The sequence below is a fragment of the Primulina tabacum genome, chromosome 12 (genome assembly GCF_025594145.1).
Source record: "Primulina tabacum isolate GXHZ01 chromosome 12, ASM2559414v2, whole genome shotgun sequence".
Lineage (NCBI taxonomy): Eukaryota > Viridiplantae > Streptophyta > Magnoliopsida > Lamiales > Gesneriaceae > Primulina > Primulina tabacum.
Window position 1 is genome coordinate 2,954,174 of NC_134561.1, and position 23,644 is coordinate 2,977,817.

The 23,644-nt window shown below is 36.4% G+C and overlaps 2 pseudogenes; both read right to left on the minus strand.

Moving 5' to 3' along the window:
* Positions 1–670: 670 nt before the first annotated feature.
* On the minus strand, positions 671–5,301 carry LOC142520544 (UPF0496 protein At1g20180-like; annotated as a pseudogene).
* A 13,542-nt stretch (positions 5,302–18,843) lies between these two features.
* On the minus strand, positions 18,844–22,263 carry LOC142521050 (protein MID1-COMPLEMENTING ACTIVITY 1-like; annotated as a pseudogene).
* Positions 22,264–23,644: the final 1,381 nt, after the last annotated feature.

The following is a 23,644-nucleotide window of genomic DNA, read 5'->3' on the forward strand; positions in this document are numbered from 1 at the left end:
TCTGATCATAGACTCACATATATCTTGACTCGATTAGCCATATGACAACTCGAGTTTGGCTTAAATTCGATCACAGAGAGAAGCGCACACAACTCGATTGAGCTTGAATCCAGCTTCGACCGAGCCATCGACAGTATATTTAAAGTTTGAAGTCTCACGTCTAACGCAGGTGTTCCTCACTAGTATATTTAAAAAGTTACAGAATATCGCAAAAAATTTTGTGAGACGGTCTCATGAAGTCAATTTGGTGAGACGACTCACCTATTTGGGTCACTCATGAAAAATATTACTTTTTATGTCAAAAATGTTACTTATTTTTGTAAATATAGACATGACTGATCTGTCTCAAGAATAAATATTTGTGATGTCGTCTAACAAAAGACCTATTAATATAATATAACCTCATGTTGAATAAAAAACCAAATAATTTTATTCTAAGCATAACCCGGCCCGGTAGGTTAGGTGAACCTGGTAATTTTACATCAAAATTCTCCTGCATTGCGGGCAAATATTTGAGCATCGATATGAAATGTTTATCACAAATTCATGGTTAGCATTTGATGATTTTTAGGGGTTTTGTAATTTTTCCTGATTCCATGGTTGTCTGGTGATGGGCTTCATCCACGGAGTGGGATTAAATCGACTGGAAAACTCGAGCAGGTGCGGTTCATTTTTACCGTTTTTCTCAAGATTTGAGTGAAGTTTTAACTGGATTTTTGAGCTGCGGCTTGTGGGAAAACCATTTTAGACTCTCTTTTTTTTTACATTAAATTGACGATTGGTCAGAAAACAGATTATTTGTGTGATAGTAAATAGTCGATTTAGGGAGGAGTGCTGGTTCATTATGGATTTGTGGCAAGTTATGAAAAAACCATCTAACTATATTCATAACTTCTTTTCTTGATTTAATAATAAAGAAAATAGAATGTATGAGACTCTTTAAGTAATCGCATGTGAATCATATGGTGATAATATATTTTTTATTTGGTGTCTGGAAAAACCAGATAGTATGATCTTGCATCTATAATGATAATTTAATTTGAGAATGATTCAAGCGCTTTGCTACATTAACTGAATCAAGAATCAGAAATAGATACATGACGAATACATAGGAAGAAAATTATGGCATTCTGAAACAAACATTTGAATTAGTAGAGATAAAGTTATGAAATGCACTGGGTTCAGCTCCCGCTCTTAGTCATTCCCGCATAACTTGGCTTGTTGATCTAGTGATGTCAAGAATACTCAAGTATGTGTGCTTCTCTATCTCTTCCAAATGTTCCAAAAAGCAAGACTCTTGCATCTGGATTTCTTTGATGACTTCCTTAAACACCTCATTCCTTCCTTTTCGAACACTTATTTCAGCCAGCATCTTCATATGTTCCATTTCGTAATCACATGTCATCGCGAGCTGACGTAGTGTATCAAAATCATTGATCAATGCATACACCCCTTTTGAAGCAACATCTAGTTGTGTGTGTAGCCTTTCAAGCTGAGTTTTGTTCAATCTGCTTTTCATTTTCTTTATAATTAATACGCATAGGAAGCAAGCAATTATTGCCATCGAGCCTGTCATGCTGTGTGTTGCGAGCGCTATCAAAGCAATGGCAAATGCACCACATCCCACCAGTTTAAATGTTGCCTTAACTAGTTTGATGCACCGAGTTTGCTTATTTCTCCTCTTGGTCTTGTTGCATTGTGATCGTAATTCTTGATACAAAAGTTTGTGACAACTGTTTAACTCATGGAATTCCTCATGCTTCACCATTGAGAAGGGGTTCATTTGCAAAGCAAATGAAGTAAGAAATTCGTGTACCTTGAAGTATTCATTGTCGGTCCAACTTGAACCATTTGGTACACCTCTGATTTGCTTCAGCGTGCTTTTTATTTCATGATAATTGATGCGAACCTGGTGGATATTTTTTAGGAGAAATTCACAGAATTTGCAGTGCTTTTAGGCTAATCTCAAAGTAATCGGAGAAAATATGGGGATTCATGCTCTCTTGTATGGAGGTTGGGATTTTGTGGCCGAGAAAATAGTCGGAGAGTTTAACATGGCGTACAAGAGAAGGAGACAGGTTTGTTGATAAAAATTGTTGTTCATCAAGAACGGGTTTTATTTCCAGTTGGCATTGAATGTTGTCGCGTGTTTGTCCACCAGACTTTGTCCTGAAAGCTTCTTTATATTCTTCATGCACGCTTGGTTTGCTCACTAAGTTTTTGACATCTTGTTTTCTACTCCTTCCTGAGATCAATTAATGAAACGTCACAAATTAGTATCAAATAAAACTATTACTCGTTCAAACAAGGAATATGCTTAAATCTTGTCAAATGAATTTATGATGAACACAAGCCGAAATCTATTAAAATTATATCTACGGTAGATTCTTGATTTTTCAGTAAGAGAACTAAATTTATCGGGATCATGGATCGAGATTATAATCTAAAAGAAGATTTGTTGAACTGTGGTGGATCAATATGGAAGAAAGATAAGGAAAATTGACAAAAGGGATTAATTGAGTAGAGAATGCACCTTCCTTCCGAAATGGAAATTTGAACTTGGAGAATGATAATTTTCCTATCAAAAACATATTGAACATTACAAGTGAATGAAAAGATATCTAATCACCCAAGAACACCCCTATATATAACATCTGATATATGACGCGTGAATTCAAGCTGGAAAAGTTAAATTAGTAGACGCAAGTAAGAAAGTAGTTGGAAGCATTTATTAGCACCATCGTGGTTCACTTTGCATTGATTTATCTTCAACACTAGCTTTCCTTGGAAGTTAAATTTTATACGTGTAATTATGCAGACCACAGTTGTTGCATGGAATGGCGGTAATAATGAAGAAGATAGGTTTTTTAGCCAAAATAAAGGAGCTTGTACTAAATTCTATCATCATGTTTTATCTATTTCTACAATGTTTCTTGGAGTCTACGCTTGTTTATCTAGATTTTATTTCTTTTGCCGTGTGTTATATCATGCTTGTGGTATTGATTTTAATGCACCGTTAGATGGTTATGTTTCTTGTAACCCTTACTAATTAAAAAAGTGCGAGTTTTTAATGGTTTGCTCTGTTGTTGTTTGCCTGTATACAACCTATGGTGAGAAAAAAGTTGTATGAAATTTGATGTGAAGAGCAGATGGAAATTATGCCATTTCTAGAACAAAAAACTGAAAATGTGGTGAAGCTCTAAATCTTTAGCTTATATATTAACTAGAAGAAGAAAGAAAGCATTACAACAAGAGTTTTTGTTATATTTCCTTTTGATTTTTCTAATCGTAAAGTTCTAGTTGTTTTTTTTTTGTGTGCAACTAATTTTTGGCACAAAAGAAATGGTTCACGAGAAAGAAGATTTAAAATTTATATATTTCAGGTTCTGTTAAAAATTGATGATTAATTACAAGCTTCTGAATACGTATATGTATGTTTGTGTGTGCGTGGATGAACCCTAATATTTAATTATTAAGAAATTTGGTAATTGAGAGGGTTTATGAAAGTAAAGTTACGGGAGGTTAGGAAAAGTGAGTAAAATTAGTGGAGGTTATGGAAAAGTGGTAGTGAAGTTATGGGAGGTTAAAGTTTGAAAATATAGCATTAAGAATATAACCTTTTCTCTTTTTTATTTTGAGGGTTGATTTTAATGTTCACTTAAAACATAGCAAATGTATTTATTCTAATGTCATCTTTTTTTATTTTATACTAGTGTCCCTTGGCACGTTATGCATGCTTATATATTAAAAATTAGTGATATTAAATTATGTGTATAAAATCTAGAGATTATATTGAAATTAAAAACTTTAGAAATTATTTTTTATGAGATTTTTTGAAAATCAGCTAGAATAATTATTGAAATATGATAATTTTGTCATTTTAAAATTCTTAAATTCATGGTTAGGAGTACCATCATCATTTAAAAATTCAAAAGTCTAGATGAAGATAAATTAATATTTTTATTGATTCTAAAAGTTTCGGAAAGTAGACGAGACATTGTAATTGTAGAAGACTACAAATTACCAAAATAGATTTTTATAATAATTTTTAGTAAACAAAAATGGAATATTTTCTAATTTTTGAGGGGGGTATTTTTGTGATTTTAAAAATCATGTCATGACTCCAAAGTAGTTAGTTAAGCTCTTTATGCTTTATAGTAGTGTGTCTATATACGCGCGCGCGTACATATGTTTGTATGGATATAGTTTGTCGTAATTATAACTGAGGCAATGAAATATATTCAAATAAAATTTGTATAATGTATTAGAAATTATTTAATCATGCATACTAGACACTTGATAATGTGCCAATGTTCCATAAATACATCCCTTGCTCTTGTTCCTGCCTCTTTGTCAAGCATTGTGGGATCCGATATTCTTTTATCTGGCCAGGTCTTTGGAGATTGAGATTCAAATCAAAAGGTGCTCGACTGTGAGAAATGGTTGAGGTGGAATGATCTCTGTGATCATGTTGTGGTACGGTCATTACGTGGCTGTGGAATAGCTGAAAATTAAAAATGTAGACGTGTATGTTCCTAAAGCTGGCATGTATGGAGTTTGGTTGTGTGGACTTGGTAGCATAGGAACGTAGAACTATGTATTATGGTCCAAATGTTCAGTTTTAGGAAGTGCAGCTGTTAACAAACCTGCCATATCTTTTCTAGATGATAGAGAAGTCGTGATTTTTCTGATCCTTCAACCAAAGCATTGTCGTCCCCTTGCACTTAGCCTCCGATGAGGCACTGAACCATGCGCTATGTCAGCATCTCTATTCTGCTCTCATGCTGTTGAGACCATAAAAAAACTATATATACATTGAATTAAAAGCTTGCAATCAATCATCAACCTTTAATAGAATTTGGAATTTGTTATTCATGTCTTGTCCAACATTTACTTTTATCCTGAAATTGAATGTGTATAAACCAAAGAAATGGCCCTTTTTTTCTTAGAAACTCAAAGATTTGTCACAAATAGCCTCTCCTCTTGTTTTATTGTATCACCCAGAATAGTATGAAAACCCTAAGGACAAAATGATCTGTCTGGGTTCAAGAACCTTCATGTATGCGAACAGCATTTAGTTTCTCGATTCTGGCATTTGCGAGTCTTCAGATCTTATTATTTTACTATCTGTTATTGTAAGTTTGCTTGATTAAATTTCTTTCATATTACTGAAACATCTAGATGTAGTTTTAGTAAACATTAAATTCCAGACCTTGGATCGACATTGATATTTAATCTGAATTGACAGTATCACATGGTATATCATAAAAATACAATTGTGTTGATTGTCTTACGCAGAATGCTCAACGTTGTGAATCCAAATACTGCATGTTGTAAAATGCCCCGTCGTGTTACTTTTTCCTCAGGGACAATGAAATTTAACATCAAACTGGAAGCATGCATTGGGATCAACCTTAGTTTGTAACATTGTTTTGTGCTGCATTGTGATTTTGAAGCACTACGAAACAGGACTGAAGAAATCCACACCTCTAGCTCTATAAATTCGGTGGAGAAATCATCTGTAGACGGGCGGAAGAAATGATGGGATGAAGTAATGAAATGGAACAAGAAGATGGACTTGGATGGTTCAATTGACTCAGACTATGTTAGATGCTATGCGAATCTATGGAAATTTCAGGTCAAGATTTAGAAGAAATAGAGGATTTGATTACTTTTCTGGGACTGCCTAGTAGTCGATTATTGGGGACAATCACTTGGAGTTTTTTGGGAAGATCGAAAGAAACTCAAAAGAGCACTTACTTACTAAAAGTCAAGCCAAATAGCAAGGTAGAGTGATTTTAAAACTTTAATTTTTAATTCTGTTGTAATTTTCTTTGGATTTGGAATGTCTGTGTTGTCCTATGTTATGTTGGCTAAGTTTATTTGCAATAAACTTGTGGTATCAGGCTTTGGCTGTGAATTGATGTCGAGACCGAAAACGACCAAGTTTCACAAGTCCATGAATCGAAACAAAAGGGATCTTTGTTTTGGCCCTAAACAATAAGGATCGATTGTAATTACCCAAATAAATTATTTGATATCATTGTAGACCGATATAGAAAGTATGGAATTGCAATTGTCTTGCACAAACCTTCATGTTGACTTAATGCAGATGCTTCTTGGATTGAATCAAAGCCACTATTGGATGGTGTATATCTGTACTTGTGTTCAATGAGGCTTGAGGCGAAAAATGAAGAATGAGTTCATCTAAAATTCAATTCATTAATAAAAAATGCACTAAACGATGCATAAATATGCCAAAACAATATGTTACATCAATTACAAGTCAAAAAATATTTGAAATAATTGCATAAATGTTATTTGTTTAGCTGTTTTAGAAATAAAAATATGTAACGAACCAATATAATCCAATTGTAGGACCATTTATTTCTCAGTCGACAACATTGAAGATAATTCTTGATTAATTTTAATTTCGATAAATTTATTTCCACTAATGAAAATGTTATTGATTGATAAATATTTTCTTAAAAAAATTTATTGGGCCCTTTACTACATCGGACTCTGAGGTGATGACCTCTTTGGCCTCATAGGAAGTCCGGCTTTGACTACGCTTATGAGAAATAATGCATGCAGGAAGTTCATTATCCAAACCACCGCTGTTGGACAACACAAACAGTGCTTATTGGAAAGCATACATGTTGGCATTTATCAAAACCATTGATGAAAAATCTTGGCGTTCGATTTTGACTGGTTAGACAAATCCTACACAGATGAGTGATGAATGTTTCAATATTCCCAAGGTCGAAGAAAATTGGACCACTGATGAAGGTCGTTCAAACAATTTGAAGGTCTTGTTTTGGAGCCAAAACAAGAAACATCACAAAAACACCTTAGGCGTAGGTCTTAAAAAGTTAAATTTTTTAGTAATATTTGGTTTCATAAATGAGAATGAAATAATTTTGTTTAACATAATAGTAGGGATTGTGCGTATCAGATATAAGTGTTGTCTCGAATATTGTAAAACATTATGATAACATACAGCAGAATAATATAACACTCAGATAATTAACTTAATTAAAAATAACACAAATATATTTATGCATAAGTGTTTTGTGAACACACTTGTGCGATATCTCAGGGAAAAATAATCGCTAGAAAAAGTTTGTCAGATGGTGTTGACACACCGGGCTGAACATCTATTATCTCAGTCATTTCACTTCGAATATAACGAGGGTCAAAACCATTTTCTGCCATTGTTGAAAGTTTTAAAAGACTAACATCGGGGAAGATAACATAAAAAATCGAACGAAAATAGGAAAACAATTCGAAGAGCAGATAAGCTCAAAGATAATCGAATCAAGGAAAGATATAGGGTAAACAAGATATCCTTTGAAACAGTAAGAAATTGATGCATAACAACCCTTCATCTTCTAACTGATCTCTAAGAAATTACCAACGATAACAAAAATTAAGAGGTATATTTTTGAATTTTTAGGAAAAATATCGTCATAATTAAAGAAATAATCTAGAGTAATTGATTTTTAAATAATTTCAAGACTTAAACTCCACCTCGGCTTAACTTCAATAAACCATCAGAAATCATAAATATTTATTTTTAGCAAATAGGGTTTTGCACCATATGTTGACTTTTGAACACTTATAACCTCCTGAGCAGAAAAATATTCAAAAATTATGTATATGTATGACCTAATTATGTCTAACAACATCATGGAACATAATAAAAATATGATAAAGTTCATGTGATGTGTTCACTTGTGAGGTGATTCCACCGATGTTGATCAATAATACTGCTTACAGTGGACGTTAGGCTGAACCTCCTAAAAATCTTTTATTCTTTATCCAATTTTTTTTTAGCCTAGTCTTTTGTTCTTTGATAGGTTCAATTGTTAATCGAGTTCTTGGTTGTTCATTACTGGTTCATATGAGATTGTCTTTTAAGGCCATCTTCAAAGATGTACCATCATTTTGGTGCAGCTTCAATTCTTCCAATGGGGCTGCGCTATTTTGCCCTCCTATTTTGCCAAAATAGCACAAAAGCAAAATAGCGCAGTCCCTTCCTCCTGCGCCAAACTTTTAAAAAATAAAAAAAAATAATTTTTTTATTTATATTTATTATAAATATTCGTATTTAAAATTATAAATATTATTTAAATAATAGTATAATATTTATTTTATTATTTTAATAATTAGATATTTAATCATAAAATTATAAAATAAATAATAGTTGATTTTTAAAATATTTATTTATTTCTTTAATTATTAATATTTAAAAACTAATTTGTTTTCACTAATATGTATTGTGTTTGAATTTGTATTCATATTTTTCAATATAAATAATTTTCGTATATTAATTCATATTATATATTAATTATTTTATGTTATATAATTAAATTATAAACTTAAATATTATTATTTAAATTTATTAATAATAAAATATTAATCATAATCTAAAATTTATTAAATAAAATATAATAATTAATATATGTAAAATAAAAGGAATATTTCGAGAATATTTTTTTTGGTGTAAGATTTGAAGTAAATGGGTTGGAGATTAATATTGTATTTAGTACAGAAATCGCATTATTTTAGTGTAAAATTTGCACCAAAATAGATTTTGTGGTTAGAGATGGCCTAAGAAGTTGAATTCCTACAAAATAAACAGTGTTAGTTTCCGCATTTAACAAATACAAGAATTAGCATAAACTATAAAAGGAATAATTTCAATTTTAGTCTTGTAAGCTTGCATGTTTTGAATTTTTTTTTGGATTTTGGTCTTTTGTTAGAAACTGAAAATATTTTGATTTTGATGAAAACAAGACTTGTTATTATTTTACTGACATATTATTTTACTGACATATTTACTGACAAATTTTTTTATTATTTTTATAATATATTTACTCAAGTGTGATGTTGCTAACTCAAGATGGAAACTGAAACTCGAATGTAGTCAAACTGAAAATCTGATCAGCTGTTATGTTTTGATGATATCTCACCGCTCAATTATGAAAATGACCAACCTCTAAAACAAGTGAACAGAAAACTCTATTTCGGACAAGTCGTATTTCATGTCAGTTTGGCTAAATCGAATTTTTATCTAGGCAAAAAGATAGTTGCAAAACCAAACTAATTGCAATGAAAACAACAATTAATTGGGTATGAGAAGTTATGGTATTTTGGTCATTTTGATCCACTCGGTTATCCAAATGTAACGATTCAATATGAGTTACGAAGCTAATATGATGATCTGTAAATCATATTCACAAGTCAAAGTCTGAATCATAATTTAAGATGCCAATAAATGACGATGAAACTACTAGTTGTGCATGCTGATTTCAGCAAAACTCATTACTTTGGTTCAGTCTAGCTGACGAACCTAACTGAATGATCGGTCAAACTGACAGCAGGCCATAAAATCATTCGAGCTCAAGAAAAGCTTCCAGCAAAGCGGAAATGTCCATTTTAATGCCAGAAACTGTCCATAATCTTCCGAAACGGTCATATTTGTGAAGACCATGCACTATGGAAGTGCACCAATTGTAGAGGAACTCATACAGCCAAAATCACTCCATTTCAGCATAAATCTCGAATGAGCACCTTGAACCAAAAAGTGGCCACATTCATCCGGGAGAGGTTAGTGCAATCACCAATTGATTAAGCCATGAGCGTCATTCGTGGAGCCATCAACGCAGCGTCATTCGTGGAGCGACTTCAGAGCTTACCTTGTAGCAGATTATTCGTGCCTATAAAAAGGAAGGCTCCTCATTCGAAACTTGCACATCCAAATTCTCGAAATCCTCTCTAGCAGCACCGTATTCTCGAAGCTCTTCGCCCTCTAGTAACAAAGCTCTGCCGCAATCTCACCGTTCACGTTTACGTTTCCTTGAGCAGTCAGAATACGGTAAGTGGGCTTTCGCTATATATCTTTCTTTGTAAGTGGGTTCTTGATACTATTTTATTTGGCACACTTATTTTTTTTTAAGTGGGCATAATATGTTTCGAAAATAAATTAAACATGACTTTGAAAATTCGGTCGGCGTGATATATTCATTTCTATTTGGTATTGAAATCCCTTGAATTGTTCTTTGTTCGATATCAGTTAAATATGTGAAAGCATGTTTGAATTTTTTTGAAATGCACTGTAATGACTCGATTTAGAAATGGTAAAGGAAATTCCGAACTTTGATATACTTTGTTTAGGCCCTGATGCAGTGGGTTATAATAACCGTTCCTTTGGCCTCGCCCCTTAGAGGAGTAACATATAGGGGACTGATCAGTAAAAACCATAGAAAATGAGATGATTTTCAGTGCTATATTCGTATTTGTGTTAGTATTTGATTCAACATGCTTAATATTGAAATTTTGATAATTTATTCATATGTATATCCTCGATAATGGTCATGCGCGATCGGCCCCCATTTACTGAGTATTTCTCCAAAATACTCACCCCTTACTTTTCCACCCAGATAAGAATGAGAATCAAATTGAGGATGAGGAGCAAGACTACTTTTGGGGATGGTGATGAAGCAGTCTAATTCGGGACCCGTCGATTATTCTGTCTTATGATTTCAGTATCGTGTATTTACGCTTCCGCATGTTTCTATTTCTTTTGAGTTGTAAAGACAGTGAACTTTTGGGAAATTTATGATAATAAACTGGTTTCGGTTTATGATGTACTACGAGGCTAGTTGTTTTTCGATCGTGTGGTTGTTAAACAACGCCGGTGTCATAACCCGATCTCGGGGCGTGACATTTAAGTGGTATCAGAGCCGCCAGGTTCATAATCCGGTTGGGGAAGGAAATTGTCAAAAAAAAAAAAAAAATTCGGCGGAATCTTATAAATCGGCCAATGCTATCCCCTCCGAAACGGCCCAACGATCAAGACTCCCGACCTCTAATAGGGAGCTACAGCGCGAAATCGCGAAATTCCTTCGTTTAGGCCTCCGAAACCTCGATTTTGCCGTTTTAGGAAAGTTTTGTAACTCCTATAACTTTTCGTAGGAAACTCCGAATTCGATTCCGTCAACTGTTCTGGAATCCTCTCGACAATGTGCTTCGAATCCATATGTCTATCCCGAAACTTTCCATTTTTGGAAATTTTCGAAAAGTTTTATTTATTTTCCTTTATTTGACTCTATATGACTCTGATATTGTATTCTGGCCTATTTTTGATATTCTGAGCATTTCTCTTTTTCCAGAAAATGGCTCGCATACGTTTAACTGCCCGTAAGAGTGTAGCTTCGATTACTCATAGAGAGACGTTCCAGCTAGACAGTCCCCGACCTCGCCCGCGCGCTCAGTCTCCTATACGTTTAGATGATTTGGCTCTAGCACGCCACGATAGGACGGTTAGGAGGCTGAGAGCTAGCAATCTGGAGAGGAGGAAGCAAGTGGAGGATCTGACTACCAAGCTATTGGCAGCAGAAAAGAGGATCGATCAGGTATATGAGATGTTCCAACTCGTTAATGAAGATAACGGCGAACTGCGAGAGTCATTACAACTGACGAGGGGCCAAACCAAACAAGCTATGGATGAATTGGACCGACGTACCATAGAATTGGCTGAAGCTCGTCACGCACGGGTAAGAGATAAGGAGAGAATGGAAGAGTCCTGGAAGGTGGTCATGCAATTGTCAGAAAATAACCAAAGGCTATCAAAGGAGATAGACGAAAGGAAGGCAAGAGAAAAGGCACTCATCCAGAAGGATCAAGCAAACTGCGCGCGTGCAAAGAATGAGTTGGACAACCGATAGGGAAGATTCTGACTCATAGGGAACAGATTGCTGAATTAGAATCGGAGAATCAAGACCTGCAGATGTAGCTGGCAGAGTTTTTAGACCCGGATGTGCCGGAGGAGGATTCGAGGAGGAAGAAGCCCCACCTGACGTAGCCGTGGGGAATGGAGAGATAGCAGATTAGAATATTTTAGTGAACCATTTTTAGTTTATTTCCGTTGTTGCTATTCCAGTAAATCCCCATTCAGTTGTTTATGTTTATTTGAGAAATCAATAAAAGTTGTTATTTCGATTACTTGTTGGCGTCAATTTATTTTCGCACAAATTATTCAATGAATTCTATCAGTTTGTGCAACAAATATCTTAGAAACTTGTACGCTTGTAGGAGATGGCCGGAAGACCTCCCCGAAACAATCGCAACCCGCGATACGCAAACGTTAACAACCGCAACAACAATGAGGAAGATCCGAATGCTGACGGCAATCCACCTCCCAGAGTGGGCCTGAGCCAAGTAGATTTAATGGCTATAGCCACCATAATGGCAACAACTATCCAGGGTTTGGGAAACCCCAATGGTAACTGTAATCAGCAGCCACAACCACCACCGGCACAGAATGGGATCAAGTATCATTATGAGTCCCTTCGTAAGAACCGTTGCCCAGTGTTCAAGGGAGACGCCGACCCTGAGAGTAGCCAGAGTTGGTTGAAAAGCGTGGAAACCCAACTGCGACTGCTAGAGATACCTGAGGCACTTAAGGTAGAGGTGATAGTGCCATTCGTGGAGAATAAGGCAAGCAAGTGGTGGGAAACCGTCTCACCTACCCTGACAGCCGCCGGAGCAATCACTTGGCAACAATTCAGAGATGTCTTTCTCAAACAGTATTTCTCAGCAGAAGTCAGACTTCAGAAACTGAGCGAGTTTGAGAACTTCTCGCAAACTCTAGACATGTCAGTGGTAGATTACACCTCCCAATTCAATGACCTTGGAACTTATGCCCCGACAATCATGGCAGATGAAGTTCTAAAGATGCACAGATACAAGAAGGGTTTGATCAGCCGTATCCAGTCATCCTTAGCAGTTTACCAACCTACAAGCTTTGCTGATTTAATGGGAGCAGTGATAAGAGCTGAGACGGATATCAAGCGTCGGGAGAACGAGAACAAGAATAAGCGACCTCTTACTGGACAGTCATCTCAAGGGAAGCCACCATTCAAGAGACCGAATCAGTCCAGTGGACCCTTCAAAGGTGCTTCGTCCCACCCAACTTACCAAGAACCAAAGATGTGCCCCAAATGTAATAATCGTCATTCTGGAGAATGCCACCGACAGACGGGAGCATGTTTCAATTGTGGGAAATTAGGGCATCGAATTGCTAACTGCCCCGAGCCATTGAAGAGAAGTACCAAGCCTAATGCTGATGCTAACCTCAACAAGCCAAGGGAGAATAAGCCCAACGCTCGTGTGTTTGCAATAACCCAAGAAGAAGCAGATGATGCAAACGATGTCGTGGCAGGTACCATTTTTGTCAATGAAATGCCAACTTATGTGTTATTTGATAGTGATGCTACTCATTCATTTATATCTAAGAGGTTCACTAAGAAACTAGGGCTTACGCCTGAATTACTAGTTGAACCATTTAGAGTAGCGACTCCTACTAGTAAGACAGTCGAAACACATAGAGTGCACCGAAAGTGTAAAATCTGTATCAATGAGCACCTATTACAAGCAGAATTGATACAACTGAACATGGTGGAGTTCGATATCATCTTAGGAATGGATTGGTTAGCAAGAAACAATGCGATGGTAGATTGCAAGGGAAAGAGTGTTAGGCTCCGAACCCCGAACCAAAAAGAGGTCGTGTATCATGGCAAATCCAAGGAACGGAAGTCACTTCTTTCCGCATCCCAAGCATGGAAAGCCATGAAATCTGGAGCAGATATCTATCTAGCAACGGTCAACGCAGTAAAGGAAGAAATTGAACTTAAACCGGGGGACGTCCCTATCGTGCGAGATTTCCCAGACGTCTTTCCAGAGGAACTACCAGGGACAGTCCCGGATCGAGAAATTGAGTTCGAAATCAATTTAGTGCCCAAAGCGGCACCCATCTCCAAGGCACCGTACAGAATGGCACCAGCTGAACTTAAGGAGCTAAAGGAACAACTTCAAGAATTGCTAGACAAAAAGCAGATTCGACCAAGTGCGTCTCCATGGGGAGCTCCAGTACTTTTTGTCAAGAAGAAAGATGGGAGCATGAGACTGTGCATTAACTATAGGGAATTGAATAAGATCACTATCAAGAACAAGTACCCTCTTCCGAGAATAGATGACCTGTTCGATCAGCTTAAGGGAGCCACAATATTTTCCAAATTGGATTTGAGAACGGGCTACCACCAATTGAAGGTCAGGGCTGAAGACATCCCAAAGACGGCCTTTCGGACAAGGTATGGACACTACGAATTCACGGTGATGCCTTTTGGTCTGACAAACGCACCAGCAGCCTTTATGGACCTAATGAACAGAGTATTCAAGCCTTTCCTGGATCGGTTCATAGTGGTATTCATTGATGACATCCTTGTCTACTCTCCTAGCAAAGAAGATCACGAAGAGCATCTCCGCCTCACTCTACAAACCTTAAGGGAGAAAGAACTCTATGCCAAGTTCAAGAAATGCGAATTCTGGCTAAATAGTGTATCCTTTTTAGGGCATGTGATATCGGAAGCAGGAGTATCAGTGGATCCAAAGAAATTGGAGTCAATTCTAGATTGGTCGAAACCGAGAAACGCCACAGACATTAGAAGCTTTCTTGGATTGGCAGGCTATTACAGGAAATTCGTTGAAGGATTCTCTTCCATAGCCGTACCATTAACAAGGCTTACTCAAAAGAATTCTAAATTCATTTGGGATGACAACTGCGAGAAAAGTTTTCAGACATTGAAAGAAAAGCTCGCGTCTACACCAGTGTTAGTCTTGCCCACTGAAGATAAGGATTTCACCATCTACAGTGACGCATCGAAGGAAGGGTTGGGATGTGTACTCATGCAAGAAGGAAGAGTGATTGCCTATGCATCAAGGCAGTTGAAGCCGCATGAACAAAATTATCCCACTCACGACCTCGAACTGGCAGCAGTCGTCTTTGCTTTGAAGATATGGAGACATTATCTCTATGGCTCCAAGTGCGAAATCTTCACGGACCACCAGAGCCTCAAATACTTGTTCACCCAAAAGGAATTAAATATGAGACAAAGGCGATGGATTGAGCTGTTGAAGGATTATGACTTGACCATAAGCTACCATCCAGGTAAGGCAAACAAAGTAGCTGATGCTTTGAGTCGGAGGAATATGAGTAAGGTTACCTTAGCTGCACTCTCCGCTCAACCATGTCTGCGAGAAATCGTCAAGTTGAACCAGGATCGAGACCCAGTTCTAGTAAAACTTAAGGAACAAGCTAAGGAAGCAAAGTCTCAAGATACTCAGATCGACGACAAAGGAGTCCTTTGGATGAAAGGACGATTGTGTGTACCAGACATAGATAACCTTCGACAAGAAGTAATGTCAGAAGCACATAAGTCGAAATTTTCAGTCCATCCTGGCAGTACCAAGATGTACAGAGACTTAAAGAAGAGTTTCTGGTGGAGTGGAATGAAAAAGGATGTTGCGATATTTGTTTCCAAATGTCTTGTATGCCAACAGGTCAAAGCAGAGCACCAAAGACCTGGATGACTTCTTCAACCTCTAGAAATTCCAGAATGGAAATGGGAACATATCTCCATGGACTTTGTGGTTGGGTTACCAAAGTCTAGACAAAGCCATGATGGCATCTGGGTAATCGTAGATAGACTCACAAAATCTGCGCATTTCTTACTAGTCCGCATGAACTATAATTTGGACAAGCTAGCCACATTGTACATGAATAACATCGTACGATTACATGGGGTTCCAGCCAGCATCTTGTCAGACAGAGACCCGAGGTTTGTATCTCGTTTTTGGAAGAGTTTTCAACAAGCCATGGGAACTAAGGTCACCCTCAGTACGGCCTACCACCCTCAGACCGATGATCAAACAGAGAGGACAATTCAAACTTTAGAAGACATGCTGAGAGCGTGTGCCCTAGACTTTAGCGGTAATTGGAGTGAACATTTGCCTTTGATTGAGTTTGCTTACAATAACAGTTTTCACAGCAGCATCGGAATGGCGCCGTATGAAGCTCTGTATGGGCGAAAATGTCGGTCACCACTATATTGGGATGAAGTAGGAGAAAAGGCCATCACTGGACCCGAATTGATCCAAGAAACAGTGGATAAAATCACTATAATCAAGGAGAGACTTAAAGTGGCACAAGACCGACAGAAAAGTTGGGCTAATTTGAAAAGAAGACCAGTGGAATTCATAGCGGGAGATAAAGCATACTTGAAAGTATCACCAATGAAAGGTGTGGTTCGATTCAACAAACCCGGGAAACTGAACCCTAGATATGTTGGACCTTTTGAAATTCTAGGGAAAGTGGGTACACTTGCATACAGATTGGCACTCCCACCGAGTATGTCTAGAATCCATTATGTTTTCCATGTGTCACAACTAAGAAGATATGTTTCGGATCCAAGCCACATCCTCGAAGCTGAACCACTCCTAATCGAGGGAGACTTGAATGAAGGCCTTACTTATAAGGAAGTCCCGATCAGAATTGTGGATGCCAAAGACCAAGTGCTAAGACGACGAACGATTCCATACGTCAAAGTACAATGGTCCAATCACACCGAAAGAGAAGCCACTTGGGAACTCGAAGAGAAAATGCGAAACCATTACCCTTACCTTTTCGAAGGACAAGATAATCCAAGTTTCGAGGACGAAACTTACATTAAGGAGGGGAGAATGTGAAGACCATGCACTATGAAAGTGCACCAATTGTAGAGGAACTCATACAGCCAAAATCACTCCATTTCAGCATAAATCTCGAGTGAGCACCTTGATTCAAAAAGTGGCCACATTCATCCGGGAGAGGTTAGTGCAATCACCCATTGATTAAGCCATCAGCGTCATTCGTGGAGCCATCAACGCAGCGTCATTCGTGGAGCGACTTCAGAGCTTACCTTGTAGCAGATTATTCGTGCCTATAAAAAGGAAGGCTCCTCATTCGAAACTTGCACATCCAAATTCTCGAAATCCTCTATAGCAGCACCGTATTCTCGAAGCTCTTCGCCCTCTAGTAACAAAGCTCTGCCGCAATCTCACCGTTCACGTTTACGTTTCCTTGAGCAGTCAGAATACGGTAGGTGGGCTTTTGCTATATATCTTTCTTTGTAAGTGGGTTCTTGATACTATTTTATTTGGCACACTTATTTCTTTTTAAGTGGGCATAATATGTTTCGAAAATAAATTAAACATGACTTTGAAAATTCGGTCGGCGTGATATATTCATTTCCATTTGGTATTGAAATTCCTTGAATTGTTCTTTGTTCGATATCAGTTAAATATGTGAAAGCATGTTTGAATTTTTTTGAAATGCACTGTAATGACTCGATTTAGAAATGGTAAAGGAAATTCCGAACTTTGATATACTTTGTTTAGGCCCTGATGCGATGGGTTATAATAACCGTTCCTTTGGCCTCGCCCCTTAGAGGAGTAACATATAGGGGACTGATCAGTAAAAACCATAGAAAATGAGATGATTTTCAGTGCTATATTCGTATTTGTGTTAGTATTTGATTCAACATGCTTAATATTGAAATTTTGATAATTTATTCATATGTATATCCTCGATAATGGTCATGCGCGATCGGCCCCCATTTACTGAGTATTTCTCCAAAATACTCACCCCTTACTTTCCCACCCAGATAAGCATGAGAATCAAATTGAGAATGAGGAGCAAGACTACTTTTGGGGATGGTGATGAAGCAGTCTAATTCGGGACCCGTCGATTATTCTGTCTTATGATTTCAGTATCGTGTATTTACGCTTCCGCATGTTTCTATTTCTTTTGAGTTGTAAAGACAGTGAACTTTTGGGAAATTTATGATAATAAACTGGTTTCGGTTTATGATGTACTACGATGCTAGTTGTTTTTCGATCGTGTGGTTGTTAAACAACGCCGGTGTCATAACCCGGTCCCGGGACGTGACAATATTCCTATGTCTAACATATACATCATTCTTGGGACCTATAAATACAATATCTTGAAAATCAAATACAAGCTTTGGAAGGGGATTCAAAGCATGAGCATTCTATATAAATAAATTAATTAGAATGAGAGCAAGCTCAAGTGTAATGATACATTTGATATGTACATACACTATAAAAATCCTCACTTGCAATCATTCACACACATACATGAGAGTTAAGCTACTTAGTTGAGTGAATCTTCGCACAAAGACGTTAAATATTGTGTTTATAATCTTGGCATTATACATTATTGAAGCATTTTATGTGTTTTTCAATTATTGCATATCAAGTGTTTGATAAAATAATTCAACTAAACCGTTTTTACACATTCAACTTACATATCTTTTAAATGATTTACCAACACGTTTAATCGATTTCTACGAAGCTTGGTTTGAAAATAAAATTCGATTTAATTAATCATTGTTCAATATTTCAAGAAGTAAGCTATTATAGCTCAATAATTATCTCACAATCGATCTACCCATTTTGTGTGTGTGTGTGTGAAGCACTTATTGTTTATGCGACAGAATATGAAGTAGGGACCGAAAGTGAAAATTCAAGGGGTTGTTTACTTTTATTTTTCCTTGTTTTTGTAATATATTTCGATAAAGGTATAATGTATGTCTGGTATTGTTTGTGGGAGATAAGATCGCCCGTGGTCCAATTGAAGATGTACTTCTCGTGTCCATAGGTCATATGAATTGAGATTCCACATTAACTTTATGTAGGATACACATATTTAAATTGGGTTAGTTACTCTTTTCATCGATTTTGTATGTATTGCGTGCTTGTACAGTCCGTTATTTTGTTAATATATAGCTTTAATATGTTGTCTATCTATTACGTCTACTTATGAAATGACACTCATCTATTGGATATATAATTTGGATACACATCATCAAATCTAATAGATAAATGTTACTTCAATGGTATGCACAACGGATGGACAACGTATCAAGACCCATTTTGGAGGATAATGGCTTGTTTTATTGGAAAGCAAGGAGCATTTGACTGGCATTTATGGAAGTTTGGCCATTTACTTTACATTATAAACACAAACAAACAACAAGAAGGAGAGAGTAAAGATTCTTGTCTTCGTAAAACTCAAATATAGCTCGTCTATAAATTCGAGTATTGCATCTAGCAGTGACAAATCTACACGGTCCGTCGAATGACCATCTATCACGACTCCATGCGCAGCGATCTTGGAGGGGTGGTCACGGTCTTTAGCGGACCTGTTGACAAAGGATTGTATCACAATTATTTTCTTTTAAATGAAAGAGCCATTGAAAAACTTGAAGCCATAAACATATAGTCTGGGCGCTAATCGCAGTTAAATCAAGTGAGATAATCAGTGACACAGGCATGATCATGTGGTGATAAGCGCCCTGAAATTTTATCTCATGATTCAATCATATTAAGGGTTAATGATATTAATTACCATAAGCTCCACGTATCTCGACTTCCCTCCATTCTTGGACTAGTGCACAGCAACAGCACATAAAATGTGACAGGAAATCATCAAAGAATCCGCCCTGATAAGGGGAAAATTAGTTCAGCTTCAAATGTGTTGTACGAGTTGATGTTCTAAAATCGTCTCGACCCATCAAAATCGGAGTTAGCTTTAGTTAAAGAGTTTGAAATGGCCTGTATATTTATGTCACTGTCGATAAATGAGACGTAAGAAAACTTTAGATGAATAGTGTAGTTTGGGTTGAAGCAACACGGACGGATTAAGTGCAGGAGGAAGGCAAATTACTACAATGTACTTGGTGTTTGAGTTGCGTGCAAATTTATGCCTCTTCAATTAAATCATATTCTCTGGAAAATGGCATTTGCGAGTGCTATTTCAATAGAGAAATCTGAATAAGAAAAGCAATATCAAGATACCTCGATGTTGAGTCTTCGACGAAGCTTTCTTCTGATACAGCAAGTATAGCAACAACAAGCCAGTACTAATGAATGGGCCATTATTTCATTACAAGCCTCTGCTGAAGCTGTGATGACAAGCAGAAAGAAAATATATTAGTTCATATGTTTTTCCGATCCAATCGAAATACAATTGGCGCGAGAATACTAGTGGCACTTACACATTTCCTTGCCAGTAGCTACTGATGCAACCTTTGAAAGCGTATCACATGGACAAAGGAACGTCTTTACACCTGCCAATACAATTTTCGAATTGAACACGCATCCATAATAACTAAACCAGATGCAGGAGAAATGATGAGATTGTGCAATAAAATTTCTGTCCGCGAATCGATTAGGATACTGTTTTATTAAAAGAGAACATACACAAGTACGGCTCAGAACAACAGCCAAGTAAATCCGTATGCCATTTCTCTTGCCAATTTTTTTCCCTGGATGATACCACATCATATTCTGGGGAAACTGCTCTTTGACTATGTCCAGAAACCGTGCACACACAAGAATCTAAATTTAGTTATTCAGCACATGGATCTTGGTTTGAAACAATCATTCTTTCGTAATGCAAATTAGTAATCTGGAATGTAAGTGAAAAAAACGAAAGAGACCTTGATCCCGTTATCTCGTCAACTTTTCTTGGACTTTCGTGACAGGGAAAATGCCTATTGTCCTGCTCCAATTTTTGGGTAGTTTTTTGTGGTATATCTTTTTGTGGGGCACAATTTTTGGCATTTTCTGCTACATCAATGAGACGTTCAATTACTTCGCATTGGCCAACATCCATGTTAGCTTGTGATTGTTGAAGCTCAGCCTTAAGCTTTTCGTGTTCTTTTTGCATAGCCTTATCAAAGGGTAAATTTGGGTACGAAAAGGAAATACTTTTCTTCAAAGCTATAGTGTCATTTGCAGAAATTGCGACTTGCACTTTCCTGTCATCTTCATCCAAGGTGTACTCACGATGATCCATCTGAATCTCTTCTAACCTCTCCTGGATATTTACACAAACCGGTGCACGAATTATAACTACAAGAAAATGCATCTTTTGTCCCCAAACAATGCTCGCTGACATAAAACACTCCTTGCCCTTCCAAATTAGGACAAAACCACCCAAGACAATGCAGATAGCTACTTTTGAATTCCTAATTAAAGAATTTCTTACAAATGAATAAGTTATAATGTATGAGAATTCCAATAAATGTATCGATTCATATTGCAGAAAGAATTTATAAACATTTTGTGACACCAAATTTATTTGTAAACCATTATAACCACCCAAGAACAATCACAAACTCATACATCAATAACTCCTCCTAACTGACACAACGGACCAAACAAAATCTGGAAAGTTGCCGGCCGCTCAAAATTTATGTCCGAAAAGAAACCATTTATATTGAAAGATATTTAAATGGAGGGCAACAGAGAAATGATGCCTCTTTCAACATTATGCTGCCTTTAAACTGAAGATCAAGACGATATTTCTCTGTTTATTTTTTATATCCTTTTTGTATGGTGGGTGAATATTCCATTAAAATACAACAGAAAACAATGAAAACGAAAGCAAACAATCTACAAAGAACTCACAGTCGAGATTCCCACTTCCCATTCAACATTATTCACTTCAAAAATCAAAACCAACGTCAAGTGGAAACAAAATCCAACAGAAGACAAAACTTTGAAAATACCTTGAACCTAGCATTATCAAGAAGAGCAATCAGAGGAACAATCCTCAAATACCGATCGATTTCTTGCTGGGCCATCCTGAACTGATAAACAATGTTCCACCCCATAGCCATCAAGTACAAATAACTCTTTTCTTGGCAACTATTCACAAGAAGATAAGCCCTCCTTAATGCATCCTCGAGCTGCTCCAATGGCTCCCTCGTTTCCGGGTACTCTTTTCAGCTCCGAAATCTTGAGCTGCTCCAGCAGATTCCCTATCAATTTCACGTGCTGCGCGAACTGCCGGCAGTTCTTCTTGTGCATCCGCGCCGTGTTTGCCGCCTTCACGATCAAACCTATCAGCGCCACCGCGTTTAGGCCCGTTAACTGTACCACATTCGCTATCTCCCCGAAATGCTCCCAAGTTGCCATCTTTTCCAAAATTTTAAAGAACTTTGAAGTCTTGAATCTTGATCAGATTAGTTGACCAGGAAATGGGTTTCAAGAATGGATGAAATTGGTGGGGAGAATGGAGCAGATTATGGGAAGTGCCGTCGGCACAAGGACACTGTTCTTCATTTTTCTTGCTAATTTCAACTGGAAAATGATGATACCCCAGTTGGTGAAAGGGAAAGGAGAATTCTATGTTTGATTGAACGGATTTGTTTGTATTGCTTTAGGAGAATTTACTTTGCGAAATGTGAATAATTTTTGTTCAGGTTTGGTGAATCTTACACAAAAAATACGCACTATATTACCATGATTATGTTTCTTGATTGTGGAGTGGGGAAATGTTCAACAGGACAGCTTGGAGTTCATGTACACTCAAGAGGGATGAATTATAAATATAACAAAAATTTGTGTGAAATGATCTTATATATCGTATTTTATGAGATAAATTTTTTATTTGGACCATCGTTTGAGGTGTTTTATGGTTCAAAAAATTGAAATTCCATTATTACTACTTATTATAGTTTTAATGATATGGTTAAGATATTAGAAATCTAAAAAAATCAATTAATAAAAAATATAAATTATAAAGAAATTGAAATTTTTTAAATTAAATTTTTTTAAAAAATATTGTAGATTATTCCGAATGAATTTAAAGATTTTAACTAGTGAATTTTTCTTTAAAATTGAGTCAAATTTATTGAAAATAAAAACCCCGTTGTGAATCCTAGAGAATTTTTCATTTTAAATTCACGTATTATATATTTATTGGACTGAAAATATTACAAATATCACATTAGTGGATTAATTTATTCAAAATAATTTATCTACTAACAAATATAATGTTTAAAGGAGAATGAGCTTACAACATCAAACAAACAAGTTGTGAGTCAAAATTGTGTATAATTTTAAAGCTGACGGGAATATCATTGGCATACAGCAATTTGATGTGCATATTGAGTATTGTCTTTGAGTAGTATCATGTGATTTCAAGAACTCAAATTCTTCGGTTTCGAATTTCATCGTCATTAAAAAAAATGATATTCTCATGATGATAGAATGATTTTGAAATCTATAGGATCGAGTGTATGTCGCTTTACCTAAAGCTATAGCTGGTGGTAATGGTGCAACTTCAATCTTTTAAACTGCACAGCAGCTCAACCACCACGATTTAATCGCTCTACCAAGCATGGATAATTATTGCACCCGACAAAATCAATTTTCGTAATTCGTTCGTGAAAAATGTGATTATAAATTTATATTTTTAAAAATAAAATAAAAAACCAAACAAATAAATCTAAGTAATTCAATGGTTGCATAATGTGCAAGAATGGGCCATCCCTAACCTAAGCGTCTATCTACATGGAAAGCCATTGACAATATTTTGGCCACCCTACTTCCACTTTGTGGAGGTCAATCTTTAGGTGTGGATACATATTTTGGCAATGCATTTTAAGTTATTTACTTTATATGAAAGGTGGGGGATATGTTTTTGAACTCGGATTTTGATCATCTTTAACTATTTTCGTTTTTTTACGTGTAATTTCGAATAAGATACTCGAAATAAAAGTTATTCCCCAAAAATTAATTGAATTATTCACTTCGTAGTGAAACACTTCCATATTTTTTATACATATCAAACTTTAAAATTTGTTATATCATAAATTAATAATTTTTTAAGAAACCACAAAAGAATTTTGTAATCAACTTCCACACGAATTCCAATCAGAATTTTAAA